Raw genomic sequence first — 17,018 nt, 5'->3', positions numbered from 1 at the left:
CTCTGTGGGGCGGCTGGGCTATGGGAATGCTGATTCACAATGGAACAATGCCCTCACAGGGCCACCGGAAAGATGTGGGCAGGACGCCAGTAGAAGGCTGCAAGCTCAGAATCACAGGGGAGTTGAGAGTACATAAGAAAGCAGCTGATCAGAAAGGCTGGGAGCCAAGGAAACTGGGGATAAGAAGCAACGCTCTGGCCTAAATTGGCTGAGATCCCAGAGAGTGTCAGGGGCCAGATGAGTTAAGCATTCAACAATCTTTGATCAACATTCAAAAGTAGGTTGATGAGTAATTGTTCTAATGTCTACAAAGATCCGATTTCCCTAATGTTCCACTCATGGCACAATCCACATCTCCGTGTGTGGGCTGTGCCACAGGGGTAGTGGATTGGAGGGCGTACCAGGGAGGGGCTGGGTGTGGAGTCTCCCTTCACTGGGGCAGGGCTCACAGACTGAAAAGGGAAGAAACAATCTGAATAGGTGCAGAGTCTACAGGGATCAAAGACCTCCAAGCACAGAGCAGACCACAGTAGGCACCCAGGCCCAAGAAGCAGTGAGGCTGGCAGACATCCAGAGAATGGCAAAGGGAAATCCATGACAAAAATAGTTTCTGAAAAGTCTGTCTACTAGTTAGGGTTTTCAATTCCAAACAACTAGATTTGGGCACACAGCAAAAGCACAACAGCAAAAAGGAATGGATCGGCTCACATAACCAAGAAGCCCTGGATGCTTCAGGCACCCCTGGATGCTGGGGTTCAAAGGCTGCAGTCTGTGCTCTCAACCCCCTGGCACTTCTCTCTGCATACCAGCCTCATTCGCTCCCTCCTCCTCCAAACAGCTGCCTCCATGCAGTGGAAAGGTGGCCACCAGAAGTTCTAGGTTACATTACTCCAGCAGACGAAAAATCCCAGAGGGAGGAAGATGCCTCCTCTCTGAAACTGAACCAGAAAAAGAGCCTGAGTGAGTGCGTCCAGGTCATGTGCTCACCGCTGCCCAATCACCTGGCCAGGTAAGGAGGCCCTTCTCAGACTGACCAAAGCTGAGTCACATGACCATCCTTGGCCGTGGTGTCAACCCCACCCAAACTACATGGACTGTGAATAGAAAGTTCCCCAAAGGAAGGAAGTCGGGGCAAAGACAGTGTAGCGACTTGTCAGTCAGGCCCCAGACACCAAAAGAGAAGCCCAGTTTTGTCACTTAAACCATTAGAAGGGCTTTGAAGTCAGACAGAACTGGTTTTCAATTTCAGCTTTGACATTGACTAGGATGGGTGAGCCTGGTGGGCTGCCGTCTATGGGGCCACACAGAGTTGGATACGACTGAAGCGATTTAGCAGCAGCAGCAGCTGAGTATGTATGTTCAGCCTCTCAGCCGGGTCTGACTCTTTGGGGCCCCAGGACTGTACCCCGCCAGGCTCCACTGTCCATGAGATTTTTCAGGCAAGGACAGTGGAGAGGGTTGCCATTTCCTCCTCCAGAGGATCTTCAATCCAGGGATTGAACCTGCATCTCCTGTGTCTTCTGCATTGAGGGCGAATTCTTTACCACTGAGCCACCTGTGTGATCTCAAGTAAATTACTTAATTTCTCAGTGCCTCAGTTTACTGCTTATAAAACAGTACCTACCTTCTAGAGATGTTTGGAAAGATTAAATGAAATAATGCACATAAACTGCTAAGCATAATGCTTGATGAACAGGGATCAATAAATGGTAGCTATTATCAGTAGTAATAAAAATCATGACAATTATTATTCAGAACAAGGTTACCACATGAAGGGTGAGCTGTGAGTCGGTGAGAGAGCGAGCCAGGTCAGCAAACTTGGGTAAATCAACCTCAGGTCAAGATTCATTAAGGGCAACTCAGGCTACAATACAGGGGCCCTAAACGAACTCAGACGACAATTCAAATCAGTGAATGTGTTCAACACCTATATACTACGTGCCAGGCACCGAGGAGACAGTGGTGAGTGAGACACATGGCTCCAAGGTAAACTACCAGGAAAAATGACTATGGCTTCGTGACATGATTCTGGGGAGAGGCGAGGGTGACTGAAGCTGCTTCCTTACTTTTAGCCATAGGCTGTGAATACTGGAAAAGTCCTGAGCATACAAGAGAAAAATGCCAGGCCCAACTGCGGGAATGCTAGGAAGGTGTAAAAGGACTGCAACCACTGCCCCCTCCCCAAAAACTGCCTTTGCATGAATTAGGAAATTATGTCTCTTCATTTAGACACTTCACTTCCATCCTCACAGTAAACACATCTACCAAATCGTCCACCTGAGTGACATCCCAGAGTTTTGCAGTGAATAACCTGCACAACTGTACATGGCAGCCCTGGGTATAGGCAGGGAAGATGACATGGGGGCTGGAAGGGGTCAAGGAATAGGGTGGGGATAGAGAAGCTGGAATCCCCAGGCCTTTGGAAACAGACAGTAACTTTTGCTATAGGGCTGCTCCACTTATTATGGTAGACACTCACTGCAAACAGCAATTAAGCATTTGATATGTGGCTATTACAACTGAGGACTAATCTTTTAATTTCATTTTAATTAATTTTAATTTAAAATTTAAAACTGAAGTGGTATAAAATATGTTTCCTAACTTTGGTAGGACTGCATTTTACTTTATCCACTGTACTGCATAAGATATTCTATTCAATTGCATTGCATTATACTATATTGCTCACAGTAAACTCCTGAGTTGTTTCTAGTATCACATTAATAACTTTCATATGATTATATGGTAAAATATTTTTTGTATACTGAGTTACCCAAAATATACTATTAAAATTAATTTCACTTGTTGTGTTTTGCTTTTCTCAGTGTGGCAACTAGAAACTTCTAAATTAATGTCTGGCACACAGAACATTTCTTTTTTTTAATATGTATTTATTTATTTGGCTGCATGGGTCTTAGTTGAGCATGCAGGATCTTTAGTTGCGGCATGTGGGATCTAGTTCCCTGACCAGTAGCAAACACAGGCCTCTTGCATTGGGAGCATCGTGTCTTAGCCACTGGACCACCAGGGAAGTCCCTCACAGAATATTTCTATTCATCAGTGCCTCTGTGAAGACATCTTAGGACCTATAGTGCTAAGGGGCTTGGAATGATACCCAGGGGAACTGGTTGCTTTTAGTTTTGTTTGAAGCAGCCTTCTATGTTTTCTTCCAGGTTGTCCAACTCTGTTGACCAGGAGGGAAAATAACAGAGGCAGCGGGCAAGCAGGCAGCTCAGTATGTGTGGCTCAGGAGAGCTTGCAGATGACACTGGAGCCAGACTGTATGTTCTGAACTCTGACTCTACCACGTAACCAGATTTCCCTGAGTCTCCTTCAGGCTCTTTATCTACAAAATGCCAAAAATAATCTTGCCCACTTTATAGGGATTGTGGGGAGGGTTAAATGAGAGAATCTAATGTAACGAACTGAGCATGGAGCCTGGCACATCTTACATGCTCAGTTAACTACAAGGGGGCCACTGGAGCATGATTTGGAAATAAAGAAGGTGCAAATGAAAGGTCTTCCTGTACAATGGAGCTCAGGCTGCCAGGGCTTAAGAGAGTGCACCGTGTCCACACGTCTCCTCAGCATTTATCTTTCTAGACCAAAGAATTGGGCAGAATTATTTACTCAATCCTCTATGCTGCCGATTAATATATTTGCTTTTTTCTAAGTCCATTATGTTTTTAAGGTACATTGATGAAACAATCTTACATGCTTAAGAATCATGAAAACCGGTAAGGTAGCATTTCTGAATGATGTGTAACAAGAGCTAAGATGTAGCTAGATTTTTGTTCCAAATCCTACAGTGAATCAATGTCTTCACTTAAGAATTTACAGTAACATCTGAATCTCATTCTTGAGTAAACTAGAACATCCATTTGTATGTACAGATGGATTCATTTTACCTAAACGCTTTCTTTACTACTTCCCTGACATTTTGCATGAACTTGAGACCAGCAATTTGGCTTTTTATGTCCCAAAAGGTTCAGGTTGACTGTAAACTTGGGAGTTTACACTGTGTACTCCCTCTTCTACATGTTTTACTTTAGAAATAGTAATAAATAAACTAACTTACTCACATTTGTAATCTGAGAAATGTCCATCTATGCTTAACCTCTGTTCTGTCTTCCAGTCCCCTCCCTATTTCTGACTTTTAAAAATATTTCTCCCAGCCTCCCACTGACTCAATTTATTTAACAGCCTTTGTGTGGAGTCTTTTCACAGTTTATCCCTAGCTTCCACAACTATGCAACCAATGTTCCTCAAGAACTCTAGGGAATTTGTCAAACATGATTCCTCCTCACAAAGGAGTAGCTTATCCCGGCAAAGGTTATATCTGCTTAAAAACTGTAAAATCCACTTTCCCAACACATACACTTGTGCAGAATTTGTTTTAGATTCCACTCTTTCCACAAGTTCAGTTCAGTTCAGTCGCTCAGTAGTGTCTGACTCTTTGCGACCCCATGGACTGCAGCACACCAGACCTCCCTGTCCATCACCAACTCCCGAAGTTTACCCAAACTCATGTCCATTGAGCCAGTGATGCCATCGAACCAACTCATCCTCTGTTGTCCCCTTCTCCCACCTTCAGTCTTTCCCAGCATCAGGGTCTTTTCAAATGAGTCAGTTCCTCCACAAAGACCAAGAAAAATTCCACAGACGCCACATTAAATTTATCATCTGATTCTCAACAAGGCATTATGCTCTATGAGGCTCACTTTTTTCATCTGTAAAATGGGCACAATATACATATGTTAAGTTGATTCAATTGTGTCCGACCCTTTGCAACCCTATGGACTGTAGCCTGCCAGGCTCCTCTGTCCATGGGATTCTCTAGGCACGCACACTGGAGTGGGTTGCCATGCCCTCCTCCAGGGGAATCTTTCCAACCCAGGGATCGAACCCGCATCTCTTACATCTTCTGCATTAGCAAGTAGGTTCTTTATCACTAGTGCCACTTGGGAAACCCATAATTTATGTCCTTTGCTAAACAGAGCAGGCCACCTCATTACTCATGAATGTATATAAAACATTCTAGGAAAAGCTCAAAGTCTTTTACAAGCATTAGGCCATGAATCTTTCTGAAGTGGACTGTTAATTAGGTGTCATTATGCTTTGTTTAATGGATGGAAAGCCCGAGGCTCAGGAACACAATACCACATAATGGCTAACTTAGAAATCCAGCCTAGGCTTTAAACATCAGGCTGAGAGACAGGGGGGAGTCAGGGTAGGGATCTGAATAGGAATTCACTCTGCTCCAGTTCTTCATCAAGAAACTGCATTACTACAAAGCTCTCTCCTGTCACTGGCTGCCCTGCCCCTCCCACTTCTTCATGTGGTCCAGGAATGGGGAAACGGGTGGGAGAGCTGGAATTCCCTACTGAACATACAATGCCTTTCCCACTTCCAGAAAGGTTCATGAACCCTAGACCAGGTACTAAAGACAAATTTAGTTTCACAGAACTCATTATAACCCCTCCACATGTTGTTACTGATCTCTGGAAGCTTTTCCTACCAGACATCCAACAAAATAAAAGGAGGCTGTAGACATTTATCAACAAGAACATCAGTTCAGTTCAGTTCAGTCGCTCAGTCGTGTCTGATTCTTTGCGACCCCATGAATCGCAGCAGGCCAGGCCTCCCTGTCCATCACAAACTCCCAGAGTCTACTCAAACTCATACCCATCGAGTCGGTGATGCCATCCAGACATCTCATCCTCTGTCGTCCCCTTCTCCTCCTGCCCCCAGTCCCTCCCAGCATCAGGGTCTTTTCCAACGAGTCAACTCTTCGCATGAGGTGGCCAAAGTATTTGAGTTTCAGCTTCAGCATCATCTCCACAAATAAACCTGTCAGGCTACTCCAGCTTCACTATCTGACCTACAACTGGGTACATGGCATGGCCTCAAGAACTCCAGATAAACCTTATGTCTTCACCCAAAAGAGATACCGTGGATCCAAAAGGGTCAAAAAAGAGGTAATGGAAACTTTATGTAGCCAGTGAGTTTTTACAAATTATTATTTTCTACCTGCTGACAATGATGAATGGAAACTAGAAATCCTTTAATCCCAGAGTGGTATTTTGAAAAATATTTCCTGAGAAAACAATTCCCAAACAGGAAAAAAATAAAGCAACACTATTTACTTAAAGACAAACAAAAAATATGTCCAACATTTGGGGAGTGGTGCAAAAATACCATTGCATATTAACAAGACAGACTGTCACTGGGCTATTAAAAATGATAATTATTCCTATAAGAAGATGCCTATTTTGAACACTGTTCCCCAAAGAACAGCATGTCTAAGTATAATTTCATAAAGTATATACACACACACACACACACACACGTGTGTGTGTGTTTATTTATCTATATATGTGTGTGTTATATATGTAAAAATTATAGAATTTGGAGTTACATAAAGGGCTGCACACAATGCTCCTTTGGTTAATTATTTTCTAGAGAGTTGCCAAAGATTTGTAGAAAGTCAAATGATGATAAAGATGATGGAGAGGAGAGTTTACAAAGATTCTCTCTGGAACAGTTTGGGGGTCATTTTAAATCTCTTTTTTGTAAGTTTCAGTATTGTTCACAATTTTTTAATAATGGATATATAAAATTCTACAGAATGACTTCTTTTTAACGATGGCAGGGAGCGTCCAGAGCGCACACTGTGAGCTGGGGAATGCTACTGGCAGGCGGAGCTCCATCCCTGATCTGGGGGAGCAAAGCGGGATGTCACCAGCTAAGTCTCAAAAACCTTCAGCTATGATTCCAGAATCTATGAACAAGAATTCTTTATTGCACTGCTTCTGTAATTGGCTTAAATATGTGACAAATAAGCTGAATACCATTTTTAAAAAGTAAAAAGCATTCATACCTAAAACTTACATATCTAACAGCACTCAAAACTCAGTTCAATTGTTTTCTTTTTCTCTGCATGCATAAAGGATCAAGCATTTTTATTACTCAAGGCAGGAAAATAAAATAGAAAGCCAACTGCCTTCTGTGAAACAAAAATAATCCCAATGGTAAAAACTAACTTTACTGCATGCTTAAATTGCAATTGCAGAATAATAAATACTGAAATCACTACTATGTAGGAAAAAAACACACAATTTAACTTTGGGGTAGTCATGTGGAAATCTCACAAGTTGTGCTGAAACTTAATATTGGGGGATACCTGAGGACATGACAGCTTCTAAAGACGGAGCTAACAGAAAAACACTATTAGAACTCTATTCGGGATAAAGAGAAGAGACACTACAAGTTTTCCCTGTTGAATCAGGCCAGGATTTTGCAAAAGCATACGGTTAAAGGAGTAGGACACCTGACCGAGCTCTACGTCGTACATCTTCCACGCAGCACATGACGACGTGAGGCTTTTCATTTTGACATTCTATAGCTAAGCATTTCCAAAGCTCTCAGCATAAAGAAATAAATGGCTTGTAGTTACCAAAGGAAAAATATATGAATATTGCTGAAATACAAAGAAATCTTCCTCTTTTAGAAACATAAAACCTAGAGGACTAGAAACCTAGCTTGCACACACTTCCCTTCCTCTTCCAAAGCTACTCTCCTTAGCTATAAAAATCAAGACAATTACGACACTAAGCTAAGAAATATATGGGTGAAAACCAACTAATAATAAGTAAAATTAATGTTGTCCTCTCAATGTTTTCAATCAGGATTACTTCTCAATAATATACTTGGGAATACTTAAATTGAATACTGTATGGCTTCAGTCTATTCAGCCAAAGAGAAGTGAAAGTATAATCAAGAATTTAGTGAATATACAATATTGTTTGTTAATCAGCTATATCCTGATACAAAATAAAAAGTTTAAAAAAATAATAATAGATTAAAAAAGAATTTAGTGAATATAGACTATTGGATACAACTTGGATAATTATGACAATATACGTGTGTGTGTGTGTGTGTGTGTGTGTATTTTAACTGTCAAGTGTTGACCATTATCTGAAAAATTCACCCGATACAATGATCTAGTATTCATTAGACATGCGCTCTTAACCTGGGAGAGTTCACATTTCAGCTAAGACAAAAAGAAGAACTTATATGAATTACTCAGCACATTAAAGAAAAGGTATGCTGCTTGGAAAAAGATGTTGCAATGTCTTCAAAGGCTCTGTTTAGAAAAAGGGAAGGACACCTGTGGAAATACAGAGGGAGGAATGAGCACCGAAGGTATTCCCCTTGGCCAGGCTTTTGTTCACAATGCTACCCAGTGAGTTCCAGCTGAGTGTTTCCTAACCATCCTATCCTTCGCTGTCACCCTTCAGAATGATTGCTGTATCTGCTCCACTGTAGCAACTGACAGCACTGGTTTTTCTGGATTCCCAGAGCATAAACGCCATCATGAGAGTATAGAGCTTTACTTTTTCTACACAGATAAGGTGGTGTGTGATCAACACTCTTCCTACTTCAGTGGAAGCTAACTCTTGCATCACTCCTCTATGCATAACCAGAAAATCATGTTGGTATTGTCAAGCTACTGAGATAGAAAGCTGGAAGACCACACTGCATTAAGGGAGCCTAAAGGATGTCTCAGCCGGTAAAACAGGATTGGGAAAGTTGTGATCATCTGTGAGAAGCAGGGTAAGTCCGTCATCCCTGCTCATCCAAGCCAGAAACAGGAGCTCGGTGCCCATTCCAAGAAAAGGCATGAGCTCTGAAATGGGAAGAGAGGATGTTGCTGTTGATAAGGCAACTATGTGATAAATGCCTCCAGAAGGAAATATGATAATTTCCACTGGAGACCACATGATCACCAATGACACCAGGCTCATCTTCCAGCTTAAAATATTAGACTTATAGAGGCTGAGCTTCACTGAAAGGTGTAACACTCAGAGGAAAAGGTGACATAATGAGTCCTCCTAGACAAAGCCAATTGGAAAAGCAGGAACCAGGGTTCTATGACCAGTAAGCTATACTCTACTCAAGCTAGGGCTGGAGAGGGGTTTTGCTTCCTAGGACCACTGGAATCAACTGGCAAGAAATCCTTAGAGTGGTATAAGAAGGAATGAGGGGCCTAAACTGGGCTGGGTGAGAAAATACACCCAGGCTGGTTAGAAAATGTTTACTGGGACTTCCCTGGCAGTCCAGTGGTTAGGACTCCGTGCTTCCAATGCAGGGGGCCCGGGTTTGATCCCTGGTCAGGGAACTAGGATCCCACATGCCATATGGTGCACCCAAAAAGTAAAAAAATTAAATCAGATTAAAAATAAAAGAAAATGCTTAGCCTGGGTAAAGGCAGGAAAAATAGCAGCACACTGCCGTGGCTAAACCACACTAGTGCCTCGGCAGGGGTGGTTAGGAAAGCTACACTTCAGGCATTAAGAGCAGAGTAAACAAACCTTCTGCTTTCTCTCCCACCTGAGAGTCCAATAAAATGACAACTGAGGGACAAACCCACAAGGATGGGGAGAATGAGAAAAGAGGCAATAGTAAAAATACTTTGGTGGGGTGAAGGGAAGCCAAGATCCACCCTGATTTATACCATGGAATCTGAAAATGCTAAATTGCTGCTGTTCAGTCTCTCAGTCAGGTCCGACTCTTTGCGGCCCCATGGACTGCAGCATGCCAAGCTTCCATGTCCTTTACTATCTCCCAGAGTTTGCTCAAACTCATGTCCACTGAGTCCGTGATCCCATATAACCATCCCACCCTCTGTCATCCCCTTCTCCTCCTGCCCTCAATCTTCCCCAGCAACAGGGTCTTTTCCAATGAGTCGGCTCTTCAGATCAGGTGGCCAAAGTATTGGAGCTTCAGCATCAGCCCTTCCACCGAATATTCAGAGTTGATTTCCTTTAGGACTGGCTGGTTTGATCTCCTTGCAATCTAAATAAGTCAAGACAACGGCACCCCCTGTAGGGGGAGGGGTGATCGAAAATGAAAATTGAAAGCCTCCTAAGGAAGCAATTAGGTCTCCCAGGTCTCAGCCAGTCTGAGCAGTTCAATGATTGCCCCTTCTCCACCCCAGCAAAAAAAACACCTGGAGTTTCTTCCCTGCCTCTTCCCCCAGAGGAGTTACATGAACATGTAACTACCCACAAAGAGGGCAGAAAAGAGAAGGTCTCTGTATTGGAGTATGTCAACCACAGCTCGGGTGGTTTTAATACCATGGGGGCGGGGGGCGGTTACATGAACATGCAGATGCTGAGACAATCAGCCTTCTTCTCCACCTAGTTCCCAGATCCCTGACAGCCAGGCTCTTCCCATCAGCCAGGAAAAAGACTGCAAGAGCTTTTTCTGAGCACCCTCACCAGCCCAAGAGGTACTAACATCAGAGTTTCCCCAAATCACCCAATAGTGAATTTCCCAGTCAACAAACCCACTACATCTTTAGCTTTTTAATCCCCCACTTAGATATGAGTAGACAACGTAGGATATCAGAAATACATGGAAAGTCTCTAACACAAAAGGTAAAGACCTAAACAGACAATAGCAACCTGGGGAAACTGAGTCTGTGCAGGAAGAAAAAAATCTTTAAAAAAAAAAAAAAAAAAAACCAAACTCCTCAGTAAGATAAGACACTGAAATCATAAAAGAAAATCAAGAAAGAAATAAATACAAAAGCCACACACAAATACGTATGTATATATATTCAGGGAACAAAAATGTTTTAATTTTAAATATTTAAAATATGTTACACTCATGAAAAACTCAGTGGAAGAAGTTCATGATAATATTGAGAAAATCTCCCCCAAAATAGAAATAAGAAATAAAAAGATAGATAAGAGTAAAGAAAAGGTAAGAAAATATCTAGTATTCAGCCCAAAATATCTAATATCTGAACAATAAGTTCTGAAAGTGAAATCACAGAGAAAAAGTAATGATCAATAAGAAAACTCAAGAAAAGTTCCCAAATTGAAAGACACAGATTTCTGGACTGGAAGAACCCAGAACAATGGATATAAATAGGATCCATATTGTAGCACACATCATGATTATGGAGGCCAAGAGAAAATTCTATAAACTTCCAGAAAGGAATTCTATAAACTTCCTTCCAGAAACAGCAGGTGTATAGAAAGGTTACAGACAAAATTAAGGAATCAGAACAATTTTACAATTAAGGAATCTGAATTTCTCAGGAGCAACACCACAATCCAGAAGGGGATGATGAGACAATGCCTTCAAATCTTCCATCCTATAAGTCTGCAGTCAGATAAACTGTCAGTTGACAGTGGTAAACGTATTTTCAGCACTTGCTATAAAATGAATAGACAAAACACAAATCAATAAACTAAATAGAAAAAAATACACATCCTGTGCAGCCTTCACCAGGAAATTTATTGAGGACGGACAAAGGAGTCTACAGAGATGAGAAAGGCATATGCCACAGGTAAGAGGAGAACTGATACAGGAGAGAAACGATGGGGACTCCCAGGATGATAACAAAGGGGGTCCTCAGGGTGACATCTGCGCCCACACGTAGAAGGCGGCCAGTCCAGATCAGAGCAAGCCAGGAGGCTCAGGGACACCTTCTTCAAGGAAAATGCAACTGACAGAATACCTGATGCATCTGAGGGAAGAATCTGAAAACTATCCAAAAGCTTTGCGTAAAATTGATGAGTACATAAAAAGCTAAGCCAGTGAACAAACAAAGCAATTACTGACTCCGAAGAAAATAAGTTGTACTTGGCTTGGCTATGAATATTGATCTAATTACTGTTTAACTATTGCAAGGATAGGAAAATAAGGAAGCTGTGGTTAGATGGGGGGGTCAGAGGGAAAAAGAGAACCAAGTCATCATCTTCCACAGCGGGAAGTGAACAGATAAAGCTTCAGACTGAAAAATGCAACTACAAGTATCACCTACAAGGAAATAAATATCAAAATAACCAGCTCAGAGAATCACAAGTGTTTATTTCTGGAGAGGGAAAAATGTAACTTGGATTAAAAGTTTAAAACTAAAAATAAAGAGGAGAATATAACAAAACAAAAAACATAGTGGCTTCTGTGCCCTTTTATTATTTGCTTTTGTTTTGTTTCCCTAATAATTTGTTTGGGGAAATTCCAGCCTTGTTTCGCCTAAACAAAAGAAAATATCGTTTTCTACATCTAGACCATGCAGCTGTGGTCATCGGAGCTCTGAACAGTCAGACTTAGTGGGAAAGTTAATAGTTATAATCCAATCCAAGAAGGACTGGCTGAGCCAGAGCAGAGATGCAAAGGCAAGTCTGGGTGGAGGCATGCTTGTAGGTGAAGGAAACTGCTATGCCTCTCTCCTCTGGGATTCTTTTCAACAAAGCTAGTCTCATGGCATAATCTCCTGTGACAGGATAATTTTAGAACTGCCAGGGAACATGGACCAATTGCACTCCTTTCTAGCAGACTCCAGTTAATCCAACCAAGGCAGCTAGCCTTCACAGTGATTGATCTGGGTTCAACGTCAGTTGCTCCACTTTGCCTGAGCAGACTGGATAAGAGAACATAGTAAGGGCTCTGATACAGGCAGTCCCATCATCAACAGCATCTATGCACCAAGCTGGGAGTCAACAGCCCTGTCAACCACGTGGACTATCCCTGCCCTGAACAAGAAAACGATTCTCTCCAAGGGTGGAGTCCCAGGGAGCAGGGGAGTTGGGTGGAAGCCAAGGAGCTGGAAAAGCTAGGGTGGAGGAGGGAGGCACCAACCAGGCCAACCTGGGGGAACCTGGAGGTAGAGATATGCCTGGAGCGCAAGGCTCAGGCTGCCAGCACTCTGTACACATAGAGGAAGGTCTCTACTAGCAATTCTTCCCCAAGCAAAAAGTGGGCAGACACAGCCACAATGCCACCAGCCATCCTGTCCAGGGTCAACTTAGGAAGCAAAGATCTCCTTTTTCTTGAGATTCACTATTTGATAAAACACAGACTCTACCCTTGAGTGACTAGCTGCTGACAAAATACGAGGACTATTTTGATACACAATAAGCAAGAACAGGTTGACAGTGCTAGAGCATATATTAATATTCTTTTTCTTCCCCCTATTTGGGAAGATGTGAAAATTCTAGTTCAAGAACCTGTGTGTGGTGAACTAGAGGTTTGCCAATCAAACAACACTGTTTCGCACGTGTTTGCAATGCTTGCCCTATACAGTTCTACAAACCAAAACGTACACACCCTCTGGGAAGAATCAAGATCATTAGCATAAACGCAGTAAGCATCTAGATCTGACAAAAGAATATACTGATCAGATTAACTGGAGTTTTGGGAGAGTACAGCTCTTCCCTAAACAATGAGAATGTACCTAAACAAACAAAAAAATTCAAATACTTAAGGAGACTGTTATACACATTTTCTATTCTCCATACAAATCATGATACTCCACGCGATTCTCAACAACTAAGCTACCAGTATCACAAACCAACCTGTTAAATCCTAAACTTACTTGGGAAACCTACTGGTGTGTTGGGAGTGTTTCCTCCTTTCTAGCTCTTTAGGGAAGAATTATCTAGAAAAAAAGTGAATTCTCAGAATTTCCTAAGAGGAAAAAAGTGGGCATTCACTGGAAAAACACAGGGTACATACTCAGAACACTTAACTATTTTGGATAAGCTTCAAACCCACTTAGCTACCAGTCATCCTGTTGTTCTAACTTAACACTGAGACCTACCCTTCTAATCAAGTCTTCCAGTTTCCAAAGAATGGCAACAGATGAGACTGTTTCCGAATCTGATACACAGCAACTTGTTCTTCTTCCATGGAGGAAAAAAAAAAAAAAAAAATCAAACCAAAAGGAAATGTAGGATCCGAAGGAAACAGCACACCCCCGAGTCAAGGCCCTAGTTTTCCCAACACATGTATTCACCGACTCCCTGCTATCAAGAGTCAAACATAGTTTCCCAGATTTAAAAGGGTGAGGCTGGTGGGGAGAGGCACTCAGACACATGCAACCGTGGGAAGTCTGTCGATTCTGCCAACTCTCGCACCAAGACTTCGCTGCTGCCCAAGAAGAGAGAAGAAATGAAGTCCGCGGCGCGGCTGGGAAGTGAACCCAACGTTGAATTTGCTTCAGGGCCTCGGTCCCGAGACTCTAAAGGAGAAGGGGCGGGCGCTCCTCGGGAGAAGCTAGCGCCGGAGGCCGGGGGACGGAGAGACTGCGGCCGCCGGAAGGCGCGGCCACGCCGGGACGCGCACCTGTCCCTCCGGAGCCCGCAGGGGACGCGGGTCCTCACCTGGGGCGGCGCGCTGCGGCTCACGGCCGCGCGGGGTAGACAAAATCCTTCCTGGTTCCACAAGAGTCAGCCTCTGGGCTGGTGGAACCCTCCTCTCGCCGCACGCATCCCCACCCACCCTTCCCCGCCCCGAGTGGCGCAGGCCCAGGGCCGCCCCCGCCGGCCCGCAGCGCCCTTACCTGGCTGGAGCGCGCCTGCTTCGCGGAGCCCGGAACACTGGAGTCCGCCGGAGCCGCCGAGTCCCGCGTCGGGAGCCCCGCCCCCTGCCCGCTCGCCCCGCCCCTCCCCGCTCGCCCCGCCCAGGCCGGCCCCGCGACCGCCCGGCCCTCGAGGGCTCCGCCTCCAGCGCGCGGAGGCCGGCGGCGACCTGCTTCCACTGCTCTGCTGCGGTTCTGAGACTGGAGGTGGGAGTGGGTCGCTTACGCGTTCCGGCTCGCGGGACCCAGCGGGAGTTTCGGGGAAGTCGCGGGAATGTCCCTGGTGTTTCCTGGATGCAGGAACCTCCTCCTTCTGCCCCCCCCCCAGCCGCCCCGCGAGGACACGGACACCCCTGGCCCGGGAGAGCCCCGAGCCCTGCTACCTGTGGGTGACCGGGGACCCTATCGGAACTAAGGAGCGCACCTCCCCTTCCGCTAAATGGTGGCGAGCCAGGTGGTAACGCAGTGAGGTGGAGCGAAGCAGCCAGTTTCACCAAGAGAATAAGTCTTTTTCTGTCCAACCTGAAGCACTAGAGCGCATCTGATACACTTACGGGTCACGTGGGTGTGTGTGTGTGTGTGTGTGTGTGTGTGTGTGTGTGTGTGTGTGTGTGTGTGTGCGCGCGCTCTCGCTCAGTGGCTCAGCCCTTTCTGACTCTGCGACCCCATGGAACTATCATAACCTTGTTAATCGACTATACTCCAGCATAAAATAAATTTTTTTAAAAGTCCACCATATTATGTAGGGTAAAAGGCACAGAGAACTTAAAGCACCTACCTAATGTCACCCAACAACAAATTGAAAGGCTGGAATTCAAATCGCTGTAGTCTGCCTCCTGATTTTGAGCGCTAAACCACAGCTCTCCTGGCTTACCAAATTTCAGTGTCCACCGTGTCTCATGATCTGTTAGAGGCCAGAGAAATACAAGGACTCTGCCCTCCAGAAGCTTTTAGTACAATGGGGCGAAAGGGACAGTCAGTCATCAATAAGCAAGTGAAAAATGAAGCCATTGCATGTGCAAGAAGCCTCCTGACTTAAATACAGTAGGGTGATGGAATTGAGCGTGAGGAGGGGAAGACCGCAGATCTAGTTGTCCCCGAGGCTTCCCCAAGGAGGGGACAGTGGAGCTGGGAGCTGAACGATCGGCCAGGTAGTCAGCCTGAAGATGAAACAGAGGGAAAGTCACGTTCATTGATCCTCTTTCTACCTCATGTTTGTTGGAGACCTAAAAGCATGCCTTCCTATATATTATCTCTCTTTCGATCCTACAGTAACCCTGAGAAGTCTGACAAAATTCCATTTTACAGAAAAAAAAAAAATCTAATGATTAATGATTGCCTAAGAGGGAGGGGCGATGGGAAGAGGGCACAGATTTGAACCAAGGCTTTCTGATTCCAGAACCTCTTTCACTCAGGTGAGGGTCTTGAGTATGATGTCTCAGAATGAATATGGTAAAAATTTCTCTTTCGTGATCTTGCCTCTTCGCAGCCCCAGTCTCTTCTACCTCCTGTAGACTGGTTAAAGAATTTCCCCCAGGGCAGATGTTCTTTGAGGGAGCAGAGGTCAGGAACCTTCTGAAAGTATGCAAAATGTATGTGTGCAAATTATAGTTATGTAATTTTGGTAATAAAGCTGGCTTTCTCCCAAGAAAAATTCTCACATATATATGTATAAGGGAGAGGACTTAGAATTTTCATCAAATTGATCCAAAAAAGGTAAAATTCACTGTCTTAGGAGTTTAACAGATAATTTTGGTGATTAAAAGAACTGATTTTCAGCTCACTTTCCCTGAGCTAGGGAGGCAAGTCTGGTGACTCCTATTTTTGACTTGGACTTCATAACATAAAGTTTATGAAGGTTGATGGGAAGGGAAGCAAATCCTGATCCTCACATAACACCTTCATAAACCGCTTTAGAAGCGAAAGTCTGTATTGTCACTCTGTTCTCAAGGAAACCAGAGACTGGTCTGTAAACAAAACATCTAGGTATATATAACTCTTTATTGGTGATCATTAGTTTCCATAACATTATACCATTTCCTGAAGAAAGCATTCTTTATATTACTAGTTAAGCAGCATAAGTAGGTGATTAACACTGTATCATCCCCAAAGCCCATGAAGAGTACTGGCACTGGTTTTCAGCAGTGTTTTTAGAGACAGTGTCAGAAAGAGAGCTTCAGCTACATTAATGAAAGGTGTGAAACTGAACTCAGGATGTGGTGGACTTAAAAAATTTAATTTGTGCTATTTCTTATGTGAAATGGGCAGTAGCTTTAATAAAAAAAAAAAAAACAGCAGACATATTATGTATGGCTGAATCCCTTCGCTGCTCACCTGAAACTATCACATCATTGGTTGTTAATCAGCTATACCCCAATACAAAATAAAAAAACATTTAAAGAAAGATATAGCTACAGTTTATGTCAGAGTGTTCTGCCTATGTTTTCCTCTAACGGTGTTATAGTATCCAGCCTTAGATTTAGGTTTTTAATCCATTTTGAGTTTCTCTTTGTGTATGGTGTTAGGGAGTGTTCTGATTTCATTCTTTTATTAATATATGTAAACTCTACAATGGCATATATGGAAAAAGAATCTAAAAGAGAGTGGACATATGTGTATGTATAACTGATTCATTTTGCTGGAC

At 43.6% G+C, this 17,018-nt stretch overlaps 1 protein-coding gene across 5 annotated transcripts in view; it reads right to left on the bottom strand.

Annotated features, from left to right (window-relative positions):
- The window catches only part of TEC (tec protein tyrosine kinase), a 154,606-nt gene extending 140,173 nt beyond the window's left edge, over nucleotides 1-14,433 (bottom strand). Inside the window, exons 1-2 of one of the 5 annotated variants that reach the window (XM_061146025.1) lie at nucleotides 14,357-14,411; nucleotides 13,616-13,697 (exon numbers count right to left, since the gene is read on the bottom strand). The gene's annotated coding sequence lies outside the window, so the exon portion shown is untranslated. Of the gene's footprint in view, nucleotides 1-13,615; nucleotides 13,698-14,177; nucleotides 14,196-14,356 lie in introns of those variants that run through there. The other 4 variants (XM_061146026.1, XM_061146024.1, XM_061146027.1 and 1 more) reach the window with 4 other exon arrangements.
- Between the last annotated feature and the right edge of the window lie 2,585 nt (nucleotides 14,434-17,018).

Source organism: Dama dama, chromosome 6 (assembly GCF_033118175.1).
Source record: "Dama dama isolate Ldn47 chromosome 6, ASM3311817v1, whole genome shotgun sequence".
Lineage (NCBI taxonomy): Eukaryota > Metazoa > Chordata > Mammalia > Artiodactyla > Cervidae > Dama > Dama dama.
The sequence above is the reverse complement of the archived record's forward strand: the minus strand, read 5'-3'. Positions and strand labels throughout refer to the sequence as shown.